Source organism: Rattus norvegicus, chromosome 1, assembly GCF_021556685.1.
Source record: "Rattus norvegicus strain SHRSP/BbbUtx chromosome 1, alternate assembly SHRSP_T2T, whole genome shotgun sequence".
Classification (NCBI taxonomy): Eukaryota; Metazoa; Chordata; class Mammalia; order Rodentia; family Muridae; genus Rattus; species Rattus norvegicus.
In genome coordinates, this window is record NC_141534.1 from 59937181 (window position 1) to 59950995 (window position 13815).

General features: G+C 47.5%; 1 pseudogene; it reads left to right on the forward strand.

Moving 5' to 3' along the window:
- Positions 1-5196: 5196 nt before the first annotated feature.
- On the forward strand, positions 5197-6156 carry LOC148007046 (sperm motility kinase Y pseudogene; annotated as a pseudogene).
- The last annotated feature ends 7659 nt before the right edge of the window (positions 6157-13815 follow it).

Here is a 13815-nt window from a genome sequence, read left to right on the forward strand (position 1 = left end):
TGCTGATGTTTTAACAGTATTGCATGGGAACAGTAACAATGCCCTTAGGAGCAGGATGTCCTAGCATTCTCAGATCAAGAACACAGCCTAGAGCCTATTAGGCCCATATCCCAATAGAATACCGGTCATGTGTGAAGCTTCTATAGCCAGGAAGCTGGAGCAGGGAACATCGACATTGTCTCAGTTAGGGGTTTACTGCTGAGAACAGACACAACATGACCAATGCAGCTCTTATGAGGACAACATTAATGGACACAGGATTGCAGGTTCAGAGACTCAGTCCAGTATCATCAAGCTGGGAGCATGGCAGCATCCAGGCAGTCATGGTGCCAGAGTAAGTGAGAGGTCTACATATTCATCTGAAGGCTGCTTGGGGAAGATTGGCTTGCATGTGGATAGGAAAAGGGATTTAAAGCCCATGCCCACAGTGACACACCTACTTTAACAAGACCACGCCTCCTAATATTGCCACTCCCTGAGCTAAGCATATACAAACCATCATAGACATATTGCAGGAGGGTGGTACTGTTCTATCAGAGAGAAGCCTCTGCTCCCGTTAATATACTGAGGTCAACCCTGGATAGGGCCCAGAGCCCTCCACACATCCTGGGACTCAGGGAGGCATCCTATGAAAGAGCTTTTTCCTAGAAGGACACATGGGTGTTAAGGCCTCCCTTCCAGCCAGGCTGTAGGGAGTCACCAATGCTAAACTCTGTCTCTTTGCAGAAGTGAAACAATAAAAATTCACCCTTCACAGTACAGTGAGTAGCAAAAATGGTGAAAGGTGTAAATAGAACCAATTAGTACCTGAGCATGAGGATTGGTTTTATATGAAATGTGGGTGGGTGCAGTGCAGTATCCTCCTCCATGTACCTACATGTTCAGTAACTACCCTGTTCGATGCTGCTTTACACAGAACCATCTGGAATCCATTCACTGAGGGACTCCAGCCCTGGACTGGAAGCTACAGGTGGGACTTTTGTATCCAGGTCTCCCAGCCCTGGGACAGGGATGCATGGATAAAGTGGAGAGAAGCAGACTGGAATGGTGCAGAGGTTATCCTGCAAACAACCCCAAGCCCCCAGCTGCATGACAATGTAGAATAGCGAGCAGTTTCCCAGACAGCCTCACTCCCCATAGACAGACTTCTTCCAGTCCCTCCTTATGCCAAGGGAAAGAAAATAAAAAAAAAGCAGGAGCACGGAATGAAAAATTGCACTACTCCCAGGAGCCAAGGACAAGCCCCCTCCCATCCTCTGATCTGACCCCATAACCATCCACAGCCAAGTCCTGGGCTCATCTCTAGAGGCACAGGGACCCAGGAAGATGAGCCCTTGAATCACAATCGGCTCCTCAAAAGCATCCTATGGGTGTCAGTCCTGAGTCCATGAATCGGAGGTGCTCTGCACAGCTATTCAGAGAAGCCTTCTCTTGATCTCTGTCAAAGATCTCTGTGTTGGATGTCAGAGGAGAGTGTCCACCCAGTATCAGTCCTGGGACTGTCGCCCTCTAACATGTTAGTCCATGTGAACCTCCCCACAGAGCGCCACCTCTCCTTGTGCAACTCCTCCTTGATCGCCTTCTATAGGAAGATGTTTAGAGTCCCTTGCACGAGGCAGGGAAAATGGCACACAGCTGAGGGTGGTAGACAAAGCTGGGAACACATCAAATATTGAGTTGGTGTGAAGCTCCCTAAGCCAAGCTTGGGCCGGTCTGTGCCTGCGATCCCATAAGTCCCTTTGATTCTCCCCATGTACACAGCAAGAACCAATTGCCAGGCCTACCCTCTGCCCAGAGCAAAGGGAGATTGGGACTTGGATTCCAACCTTGGCCATTATTGTAATACCTGACCTTGTAACCCTTGCTCCCTTTGGGGCTCAACAGTCCCCCTCAAATGTAGACAGCAATGTCTAGATGGTGTTCACAGCTTTTCTTGCCTGAAACTGTGCTGTGTTTGATACTACAAACCAGGAAGTAGGGACTTGAACTTTAGATCACTGACTCAGGCTAGGGAGGACTCCAGGACACCCGAGCTCAGCTGCAAAGGCAGAAGCTGAACCACAGTGAGCAGAGGTGGCACATTTTCCTGTTTCTTTCCTTTTCTGCTCTCAGGTCTTTCAATGAACTCCACAGATGAGGATCTTTCCTCCCAGGCTGAGTGTCTGCAGCCATGAGGGTCCTCTCCAGGGGATTCAAAACCCCAGAAGAGTCTTCAGAAGGAAAGCGCTACACACTGCTCTGCCCACAGCACTCTGAAAAACAGAGACCCTTTCTGGGCTTGGGCCAGTCAGTGCTCAATAGTTAGCTTCTGGCTGCACTGGCTGCTCACAAATAACACAGCTGCCTGGGTCCTGTGACCTGGCTCTCACAGACTGTGATTGAGAATTTATTTCAACTGTGTCAGCACAGCCACTCTGTTCCTTCTGGTCCCAAGTTGCACAGTGCTCCTTGTCCTCATACATGCCTGTTCCATCACTGGACCTTAATATTTAAAGTGAGCCCTACACTCAGGATGGACTTGGTTTTCTATACATCATGCCAACTTCTGTGTGAGAGGAAGTGTCTGGATGTGTATGCATACCCCCTTATGTGCCTAGGTGTCCATGCATACCACTACCCCATGTCCTGTCAGGAGCCATCCTCTGGACAGGTCCTCACGCCTGCATGTCAGACCACCTGTCTTCAAGCCCCAACCCCTCCCCACTGCACAGATGCTGAGCTTGTGGGCTTTGGGTATTCAAACTCAAGTCCTCACCCTTGGGAGGCAAGTGCTCTGCCTATCCCTGCAGCTTTGTCTCAGGTGTTTGATGATAACCTAGAGCCTTTCTGAGGATTTATGAGAACAGTGTCATCTTGATGGGTCAGTTTAGAAACACAGCTTTGTCTTTTTTCATTTTTTAAAATCTGTACCATCAGTTTGAGGCTAATCATTCAGAATTCAAAGAAAAATTGACACAGCGAGCATAGACATGAGGACTTTAAAGCAGGAGGCACAGCAAATATTCAAAACAGAGAACTGAGGAGAGGTTAACATCTTACAGGGTTTGATTTCTAAAAGCCTAAAGTCTCTCCATAGCCCACAGAAGCCAGAGCCTTGAAGCCCTTCCCAACCATGTCATGACAGGTCCTATTGTGACCTCATGATGAGCGACTTTGAGGAGGTCCAGCCAACAGATGTTAAGCTGTAGCCAGGCCTGGATTTCTTTGAGTGCTTTGAGAGGAGGTGTGGAGTGGAGCCCTCTGCGAATGGTTGTATCTAGTGAGCTGTGTGTGTTTGTATCGGATTTTACTGTACTGTGTATATGTGTATGTGTCTATGTGTGTAGGATGATGTGTGTTGACAGATTTGCTTGTGTGTGACTGTGTGTACACTTTCGCTCGTGTTTGTCAGTATATGTAGGAGTGTGTGAGTTTACAGGTTTGTTTGTGTGTATGTGTTTGTATGTGTGTACGTTTTCTTGTGCATGTGTGTGTCCCTGTGTGTATGTTTGTGTGTGTCTGTGATGTGCGTTTTTATTGGTGTGCTTGTGTGTAAGTATGTGTGTACCTGTTCATATGTGATTGGGTTTTGTGTGAATCTGGGTGTTTGTAAGAGTTTGTCTGTGTCAGTATAAGTACACTTTTGTGTATTTCTGTGTGTGCTTCTGTGTGTGCCTATGTGTGTGTGTGTGTGTGTGTGTGTGTGTGTGTGTGAACACACGTTCCCATCCCCTTTTGCCCCTTCTTGTATCTATATTACCTTCACCTCAGTGCAAGAGAGTGTAGAGGCCAGAAGTCAGCCCGGGCTCCTGTTCCTAAGGTAGGTCATCAACCTCATTTTCAAGACAGGCTCTCTCACTGGCCTGCAGCTGCCCAAGTACCTGTGTTGGCTGACCAGTGGCTCCCAGGATTTTGATATGCCAACCCCATAATATCAGATTAATGGCCTACGTAGATGGCTGCCTGCTCATTTATGGTTTGATTTTTTTTTCTGTGTTTATGAGATAGAATTAGGCCATATATTCTCAAGACCACTGGCTATTTCCTTATTGTGGTTTTGATCTTTCTTTCTTTCTTTCTTTCTTTCTTTCTTTCTTTCTTCCTTTCTTTCTTTATTATGGATTGATGGTTTCATTTTTTGGTGGTGGTTTTTATGTTCTCACATGCTATATTATTGCTTTGATTATATACATTTGTGCAGTCGGATGATTCACTCTATCTCCATTTTCAATGTCCTGCGGTTTCATCCTTTTACATTATTCCTGTTTCTCTATTTATTGAGTACAAGCAATCATTGGCTTAGTCTTGATACAAATTTGCCCTTTGTGACACTTTGACTCTTCGGCCTTTGTTTAAGGTTTACTGTTCACTGATATTTAACTGCCTTATTCCTTGTGGTTGGTTAATTTTAATTTTCAGTATTTTGCTCTGGAGAGTTGTGGAGTTTTGTGGATCACTAGGTCCTGAAATTCAATGGAGTTTCCCTTAAGTGTTGGCTTTTTACATTTCTTTGCTTTGTCTTATACTAATTGTTTCTCCTCTCGTTTCTTTCATCTGACCTTTTTCTTCAAACTACATCCATTCACAGAATTGATCAGCTTTGGCTGCCCAATCCTATTCTAGTATGACGATTTTTATTTTCATCATTGCATTTAGTATGTGTGTGCTCTTGGCTTTCTCTTTTGGGGTTGGTTATTTGGGTGGCTTTTGCTTATGATTCTTCCTATTTTCCCCCTTTTCATAATTTTATTCTATTTTTCTAGTCTAGTCTTTTCTTTTTTTTTATTTTTTTTTCTTTTTGTTTCATTTGTTTCTTTTAGGTTCCACATGTGTAATTTTAGTTCCTGAATTGCTCCATCTTTTTCATTATTTGATTCCATTTTTTCTGTTATTTTTAGGTAGCATTAGTACTGATAAAATGCCTACAGAGATTGACAAGGAGTTACACCCTCCTAGGCCCGATCCCAGTATCTCTCAGGAGGGAACCTTTCATTCCCAATATAAATACTGAAGACTATTGGAAAAGGAAGCCATGCCAAGGTCCTCCTGGCCCACCACCAGCTCACAGGAACCCCAGTGGCAGTCAAAGTTCTCCGAAAGAACAAGCAGTGGTTCCGGCCAGCCATGACAGAAGCAAACATAATGAGAAAGATCAACCACCCCAACAATGTTTCTCTCTTACAAGTCATTGAAAACAAAACTAGAATATACCTCATAATGGAGCTGGTGGAAGGCCAACAACTCCACCAGTACATCAGAGAGTCAGGGCACATAGAGGAGGATGAGGCCCGGCAAATATTTGAACAGATATTGTCAGCAGTGAGCTACTGCCATGGAAAGGGGATTGTTCACCGAGACCTGAAAGTGGACAATATAATGATCGATAAAAACAAAAAGGTCAAAGTCATCGACTTTCGGCTTAGCACCGAAACACAAACTGGACATATGCTAAACCAGCACTGCGGTGCGTACTCTTTTGGTTCCCCGGAACTCTTCCTTGGACTTCTGTATGACGGGATGAAGAATGACATGTGGACAATAGGAGTGGTCTTGTATTATATGGTAGTGGGAAAGCTCCCATTTGATTCAGTGATCATCCAAGAATTACAAAAACAAGTTGTTCCAGGGGTGTATCCTGCCCCCTGTGGGGTTTCAGAAGAACTGGAGAACCTCCTTAGTCAATTACTAACAGTAAATCCAATGTATAGACCAACATCCAGCGAGGTGATGAAACACGCCTGGTTCAAAGAACACGGGAAGGGGTTCACAGGTCGTTGTGAAGAACTGCTTCCCCTCAGGCCAGACCCTGAAATTTTGGGTGCGATGAAATGCATGGGATTTCAAGCCTCTGTAATAAAATACTCCCTAATAAAAAGAAAATATAATGAGGAAATGGCAACTTATTACTTCCTACAACAGCAGGCCCTCCTGGGGTATGGCTGCACAGCCCAGGCACAGCAAGTGCGTCCCATTGCAGCCCCATTTCCTAGCCTTGATCCTGCAGGTGCTTTTAGATTACAAGGAAAGTGGAAGCCTGCCAGTCCTTGTCACCTTGCAGGTGTCATTCTCCCACGGTCATGTATCTCAGTATGGCCAGAAGGCTCATCCAAAAGGAGGAAGAAGGTCAACTGTGCCTGGTCCTCTCAGGGCACTACCACTATCACAAATGTGCCATGAGTGTCCCATGCATTCAAACAACAAGCCCCTTCAGTGGGAAGAGTCGCAACAAGGAAATAAAAGAAGATAATCTACTCTCCCACAGAGCCCCATTAGAGGATAAGCCCATCTCCAGCAGGGTCCGGCACAGAGGTTTTAATGTGTGGACCATGAATATAGCAAATGCCCTGATTAATCTTTGTTGCTGCTTGCCAAGGAGAAAGAAACCTCGCCTGGGGCAGAACAGCATCTCACCCGAGAAATGAGCCACAGGGAGAGTCCAGAGAACAAGCAGCAGGCATAGCCCAGGTACCTTTGTGCTTTGTCCTTTCCAGTTTGCTCTATGCTCCTCCTTCCTCTTGTCTCTGGTTTCCATTTTCCCCACAATTCTTACCTTGTATCTTCTCTAAGTTCTTTATGAGGTTTCCCCAACACCAAGCCTCCTGCCTCTTCTTGATTTCTCCTCTTCCCAGCAGGGACCCAATAGGATTGATGAGTTCCCCACTCTACAGAGTTGTCTTGTTGACCCATCCCTTCAGATAGACTCCATCCCCCCCTTAGGCCAATAGCTCCCACAGGGTGAGGACTAGAGGTTCATGGGATCTTGGACTCTTCCATGGGCTACTGGTCCTAGCACATGTGGTCATCAATTCCAAGTGCTGCAGAACAGAGTCTTATCTTTTCAAATGTCACGTCCCATTCCATTAAGCCTTAAAATTAATAACAAGGTTTGTCATTGAATAAGTATCAACAACCTAGTTTGTGGGTTATTGTTGATGGTCAGAATCCTGGATGCATGCATAGTTTTTTGCATACTGATTTTTTTTGTTCCTAAGGCCTACTGATTGGTAACATTTCTAAATAATTTCTTTCAAAAATCTTAACTGAGAAGTAGAAGAGAAGAAGTAATAAAATAATAAAGCAATCAAAGCTCCAAATGGTAATCTAAGTATTCTACCTCATATTTTTTTTTGCTTAGAATAAATTCTTTTTTTCTTTCACAGTGCCATCTTGAAATTCTGTCATATCCTGTGTATAAACAGGTGGTGATTTCAGACACATGGCCAATGAAAAGACACCAGCAGAAGCTACAGCACCATCAGGAGTAACAGCAATAGCACCAGCAGCATTAGCAGTAGCAGAAGGAGGAAGAGGGGAAGAGGAGGAGGAGGAGGAGGAGGAGGTGGAGGAGGAGGAGGAGGAGGAGGAGGAGGCAGAGCAGGAAGAGGAGGCAGAGCAGGAGGAGGAGGAGAAAAATCTGGAGGAGAAGGAATAGGAAAAGTGGAATAGGAGGAGAAGAAGAAGGAGGAGAAGGAGGAGGAGGGGTAGGAGGTGGAGGAAGAGGAGGAGGACTTTGCTTCCCTTTCCTGGGATAATTGCTGAATGACTTCTTTTGGAGACAGATACTATGCTGAGCAATGTTTATGAAACAAATTATCAGAATATTAACCATTCATAGAAGACATGTCAATATTCCTGAAGAGGATCACCCCTGGAAGACAGAGTTAGATGGCAGTGCAAGCTGTGTGGAAAGTCCTTAATGAGGACGACTTTCTCAAAGCTGATGATGTAATAGTTCTGAAGGAGCATTTTGTGGGAGTCAGGGTCCCATCTACCTCTTTCTGGGCACAGAGAGCTCCTGGCCTTGCATCCTGCCTGAGAGTTGACCTGGATTATTGGCTTCCCTGGTCCACACAGGGTCCTGGGTTGCTTGGTTGCCCCTCATTCCTGGTCTACCCTGTGCCCCATGGTGTTTCCAGTTTCTATGGGCTGAATTTAATCAGTGATTCACTGGAGCTGGATCTGAACCCAAACCACAGGGAAGCACTGGGCACTGAGGACAATAAGAACAACAGACAACATCTCCTCCACTGCTTCTGACTCTGCTCCACAAGGCAAGGCAGCTCTCACACAGCAGGCATCCAACCTAACTCCCACCAGGGAGAGTGTGAGATGTCTGTGGATGAGCCCACATTACAGTACGATTCTGTGGGAAGACATCTGGTAGCTTCTGGTGCAGCTGCAGCAGTCAGGACACATGGAACTACAGTGGAGGTGAGCTTTAGGACCAGGTAGCAAAGAGTCTGATCTGGCCAATGCTGATCTGAATCCCTGGGTGCTCAGGGCAACAATGAATGCCAGTCATGGGCATGCAATGTGTCACTAACACTGTGTGTGACCACATTCTGAAAGTCTTGTCCAGAAAAAAACAAGTGGTCTTGAGCACTGAGGTTCAGTCCCGACTCATGGGGTACAGGATAGCAGATTGACCTGAGTATGAAATCGCATGAATATGCCCTCTGGCTGCTCCCTGGGCTCAGGATAGATGGGCCCTGAGAAGGCACCATTCATGGGTCCGCAGGAGTAGGGGAGAGCTTGGCATTCACCAGGCACTCCTAACCCTTACTTGAGCCACTCTGGGGAGGAGATGGCATCATTTGTGAGATGGGCTTATGTGGGACACTATGCTTCGATGTATGGCACAGACAGCTCCCGTCCTCCTTGCTGACAGTTCAGACCCACAGCTGGCCTCATCTCAGACAGTCCCATGAGGAGTGGGGTTTGGTTCCTGCTTCACAGTTAGGGCAGGAAAACACCTAGGATACGATGGGCCACTGCAGTGAGTACGGGCCATGTGCCTGTCTTGTCCTTGCTTACTTGTTTTTTCCTCTTCCTCCTCCTCCTCCCCCTCCTTCTTCTCCTCCTCTTACTCTTCCTCCTTCTCCTTCTCCTCCTCCTCCTTCTCCTCCTCTTCCTCCACCTAATTTCAGGAACCACCCAGAGACCTTCACAGGAGTGTAGTTCATGCTAATCAGAATGCAGGGCTGGAGATCAAATTCTGGGGAAGGTCTCCATCCAGCCCTGGTTGCTCCCCCACACACCCTGCCTACCCGAGATTTCCAAATTGTGTTCTCAGGGTCGTGGAGAATCCTCTACAGTTAGCCCTGCTGATACAGCCAGTTTCTTGGGAACACTGGGTTTAGCAGGAGTCCTCTCCATCAGGCTCAGAACCTTAGAGTGAGTGAGAGGGCTTGCTGAGTGGCACACTAGGACCAGAAAGGTGTAGAGCCCTCCAGTGGTAGTCATGAAGTACTGCAGGAGTTTATTTCCTGATTTCTTCACCTCTACCTTGTTCTAAAGCCTTTTCAGGGACCCTTAGGGACCTAAGAAACTTGACTTTGGACCCCCATAGCGCAACAGAGAGACTAAAGCAGCAGTCCTGTGAAACTTCTGCAGAGGACAGTGTGGGCTCTGTGTTGTAGAGTGGCTGTGGACTGGCATGAAGGCTGACTGACCAGCCAGTCACAGAGAGCTAGGGACAGTTAGATTCTTGGAGGAGGGAGCATGAGCGGCAGACACAGCAGAGTTGAGGCCTTCAGAGGAGCCAGCTCATTTAATAGAGAAGCATATGCCCTCCCAAAAGCCTGTCTGCTAAAGACACTGCACTGAAGACCTGACCCAGTAACATGCCTCATTTACACATCACCTACCTGTGTCTTGTGTAGGGTCCTCAGGTTAGATCCTAAGTCCATCATGACTTAAAAGCAGAAGTTTGCACATCACTGCAATGTGGAGGCTACTCCCAGCTGATGGGACCCACGCAGTCTGTGGACAAGTTTGCTTAAGTGAAAGTTGGCCGTCCTTGAACTCTCGGGTCTTCCAGGGTAGTGTGTGTTGACCACACGCAGAGCCATTCCTAAAGACATAAGTGCCAAAATTCAACAATAGGGAGAGAATCCTGTACTGGATGGAATCACTCGGCTCTGTGTGGACACAAAGATATCCTATGCCATGGCATGGAGGCTCCCAAGAACTTCTAGGATGAATGTGAGGCACACAAGAGCCCACAGTGCAGCCTGGGAGAACATTAAAGTATCTGGAATTATCAGGGACCCTAAGGTATGTTGGACAGGATATGGAGCTGATGCATGCTGGGATGCTTGGAGGAGACAGCCTGAGGTAAAATAGAGGGCAGTGTGTCATGAAAGCTAAGACAGAGCAACCAACAATATGGCTTATCTGGCCCATGACAGATCGACTCTGCCAGAATTAGATGGTCTATGTAGACCTTCAGTCCTGGGATTGTAGGAGCATAGAAAGTGCCAAAAGTCAGGGTGCAGACTACCTCCATGTTTTCTATCTCCCTGTAGGTTGAAGAGGCAGAGAACAACCGCAGAGGTGCCCAGTATGTCCTCAGCCTGGACAACAAGTGTCTGCTCAATCATACAGACAGCCCACGACTCTCTCACCCAGCGAAACTTGAGACTGCACACTGGTGGACCAGCTGGTTCCTCAAGAGGTTAGCTCTCTCAATGGCATGAAGTTCAGGTGCTACCTCTTCCTATACTGGCCTGGTGAAGACAGAACCCTGGAGGACATTGTGGTCTGGGCAAGAGATATACAGCAGCCCTTTCTGTGCCAGCCAGCCTTGAAGGTTGCTTGAGATCATTCCAGCATGACCAGTCTCCAGCCTTTTCCAAGCAAGTCAGTTGCTGGCCCTTACCACTTCTGCCCACCACATCAGTCGCCTTTCCCTGCCCACTTGTAGGAGATGGGACTAGCTCTGACTTAATCATAGGGCTTTGGATGGGCTCTATTTTTCCTGTTTCTGGTTGTAAGCTACTAGGATTCTCAGGAGCATAAGTGTATGAGAGAAACAAGTGTCTTGTTAGCCCTGAAGCAGCCTGGACTCTGGTCTTATCTGCTAGAGAAGGTGTCATGAAGGGACATGGGCAGTAGAGGGAGGTCTATGACTGCAAAGCCTGCCTAGCCTCCAATAATCCAAACTGGGCTCTGCAGAATTTCTGAGATCACAGCTATGCAGTTACCCTTCTCATGTCCTGGTTTTAACTACTGCACCCAACACAAAGCCTCCCTTGCAGTATGTCTCAGATCCATTTGAGACTCTGCAAACCAGACATCTTTGTACGGAATGGAAAAGAACCCTTACTGCACATCTCAGGTTGTGGAGGCTGGTCCATCCTGTCTGACAGTGTTTCTGAGTCACTGGTATAGGGCTGTTTGAGGTCTCCTCTCCTCACCTTAGCCAAGGAGGTCCAGGGTCATCAAGCAGGTACAGTCCATGGGCTCTGATATGGTTCATGGTATGTTATCTACTCATGGAGCCCTCAAGATTTCTTTACTGCCCAGGCTCCAAAGAAGTATTTGATGTCCCTTTACTTGGATGAGAGGAGACTTGAATGTCACTGCTGCTCACAGGTTCTTGGTAGTTGAGCCCAATAGTGGATGCATTTTTGTGAGTCATATCTGCACCTCCTCCTAACATCTGTTAGAGTAGATGAAGTCTGTCTGGCTGGGTGGGGCAGTACCTCCTCATCTAGGCCTCCTGGTGTGCACCTTGACCTGGGCCAGAACATGTGGAGTTGGGACAACCATTCTGGATGTCATCTGATGCAATGCCTCACACAGAGGTGCTGGCAGAACTGAGGGTTCTATTCCCTGGACATTGTGACACGAAACAGACTGGGAACAGTGGGAAGAGGAGGGTCCACAACACTAGCTCAGACTCCAATCTCTAAAGATCAGATTTCATCTTTCGTACAAAATCTGGTGAACTAGCCCTGTACAAGACTCATATTACCTTCCATTAGAAAACCTTTGGGAACAAAAACCCTAGTGTAAAGTGGGGTCTGTGCCAGCTGTGGGTGCCTGGCATCGGTCAGGTCTGGTGTCAGGATAGGCCCATCCACAGACATACACAGGCACACACACACACATACACACACACACATCATTTCATGCAAGCCTACACCGCCCCCCCCAATCACCTGCTATCTTGGGATGTGTCCAGGCTGACTCAACTTAGCTTCTTCCCACCACATATGTCCCTAAATTGTGTGAACCAGGGGTGGTCACTCCCCTTGCTGGGTTCCCTATTCCTCAAGTTCAGGTGAGGTCACTCTGCTCCTCCTGACCCTTTCCTGGTCTAGAGCTTGTCACCTGACCCTGTGGTTCACAAGTGCTCCCAAGGAAGAAATAATCCATGTCTCCATGCTTACGTGGTTGCCCATACTGCTGATTCCTGGCAGGAGTCATGTGTGGATGGGTACTTGACAGGGTCTTGGTCCTTAGTTTGTCAGTGTCTCCATGAACACAGCATTCCTGTGAGACCAAAGCACTCCAGACACAGCTTGGGGTATGCTGAGTGGCATGGTAGAGTATGCCCCTGAAGAGCAGGCAGGCCCAGCATGGCCACAGTACAGCCTTGGATGCGCCTGTCTGCCTTTCCCACCAGAGCATGACCTGCTGTAACAGGTGCTTGTCATTATCTTGGGGAACACAGCAGTGAGAACCCTGCTGGGGTTTCTGGTCTCCAGGGAGCAAGCAGGGGCCTTGTGCTCACTTGTCCCTCACTAGTCCCCTTGGCCCAGTGATTGTGGTTTTCAGGACTCCCAGAAGCATCAGAGGCCAGCACAAGTCATCCTTAGTGTGTGCAGCAGCTACAGGTGCATGCAGGTCAGGACCTGTGCCCTGTGTCTTCAGAGACAAGAAGGAGCCAAGAGCATTGGCTGACCCTGAGTAGCCACTTGGGTCTCAAAAAGATTCTATTTATGTCCTTCCTCTGGGCCTGTGGAGACATTGTAGGGAACTATACCAATTTCCTTGGATGCCAGGCTGTGCAGAATTGCAGATTGTGGTCACAATCCATAGGGAATGGACAGGACAATTACAGGCCACGCTCTGCCATGCCTCTGCCTAAAAGTGTGCAATGGGGTCAGGGTATGGGCATAAGGAGGAGCCCACGCAGATTCGAGTCTCCTTCCAATATTCATCTGTGGGCTGGGTAAAGAAAGCCAGCACAAAATCACAGTAACTTTATATGATTGTCTTTTAAAAGAAACATCAAAGATAACAGGTCTAAATCATGAAAATGGCATCTGTGTGTGCATAGACAGCTGTTTGCATGGAGAGTGTGTACCCACACTCCAAGCATAGACTACAGTCATGGGGAGTGTCTGTCTACACTTGGAGCAGAGCATACATGCTATCAAACACACAATAAAGGCCATCATGCCCAGGCCTTGGGTCTATAAGCCACTGAAAGCCTCTCACTCCTCAGTGGGGTCTGATGTCCAATACCTTAGAGACATCTGCAGACTGTGCTGCCAGAACATGAAGAGCCATGAGAGTCTCCCACGGGAACTCTGTAGTCTTGCTAGAAATGCAAGAGGAAAGCCCAGCCTCTAGGCCAACGTGTAGCATAGTTCATACAAGTATCACTGACACACAAACATGTTGAAGACAACATGGCAGGGCCTGGCAGAGCTGTAACTTGGCCAAAGGTGGAGTGGCTGGGACAAATGAACAATCATGGCTGTGGTAGCTCCCTAAAGCCTGGATTTCTGCCCCCTCTATTATGGCGTCTCTGAAGAAGACAAACGGATGGACTCCTAGAGCATCCTGTTGATTATCTTGCTGTTCAGATGTGGGATGTGGTCACAGTGCTCTGACAAGGCCACAAGAACATCCATGGGAGTGGAAACTAGCCTAGGTGTGTCCTACTGTGCCCAGGGAACTGCACTCTGGCTTATGGTGTGGAGGCCCAGGGTGCAATGGGGTCAAGGTGTGGCATAAGGAGGAGCCCACGCAGCATAGCATGTGAGTCCTTGAACTCACTGCATTTAAGTCCTGGGGTGAGTCTCATGTGGTCAAACTCTG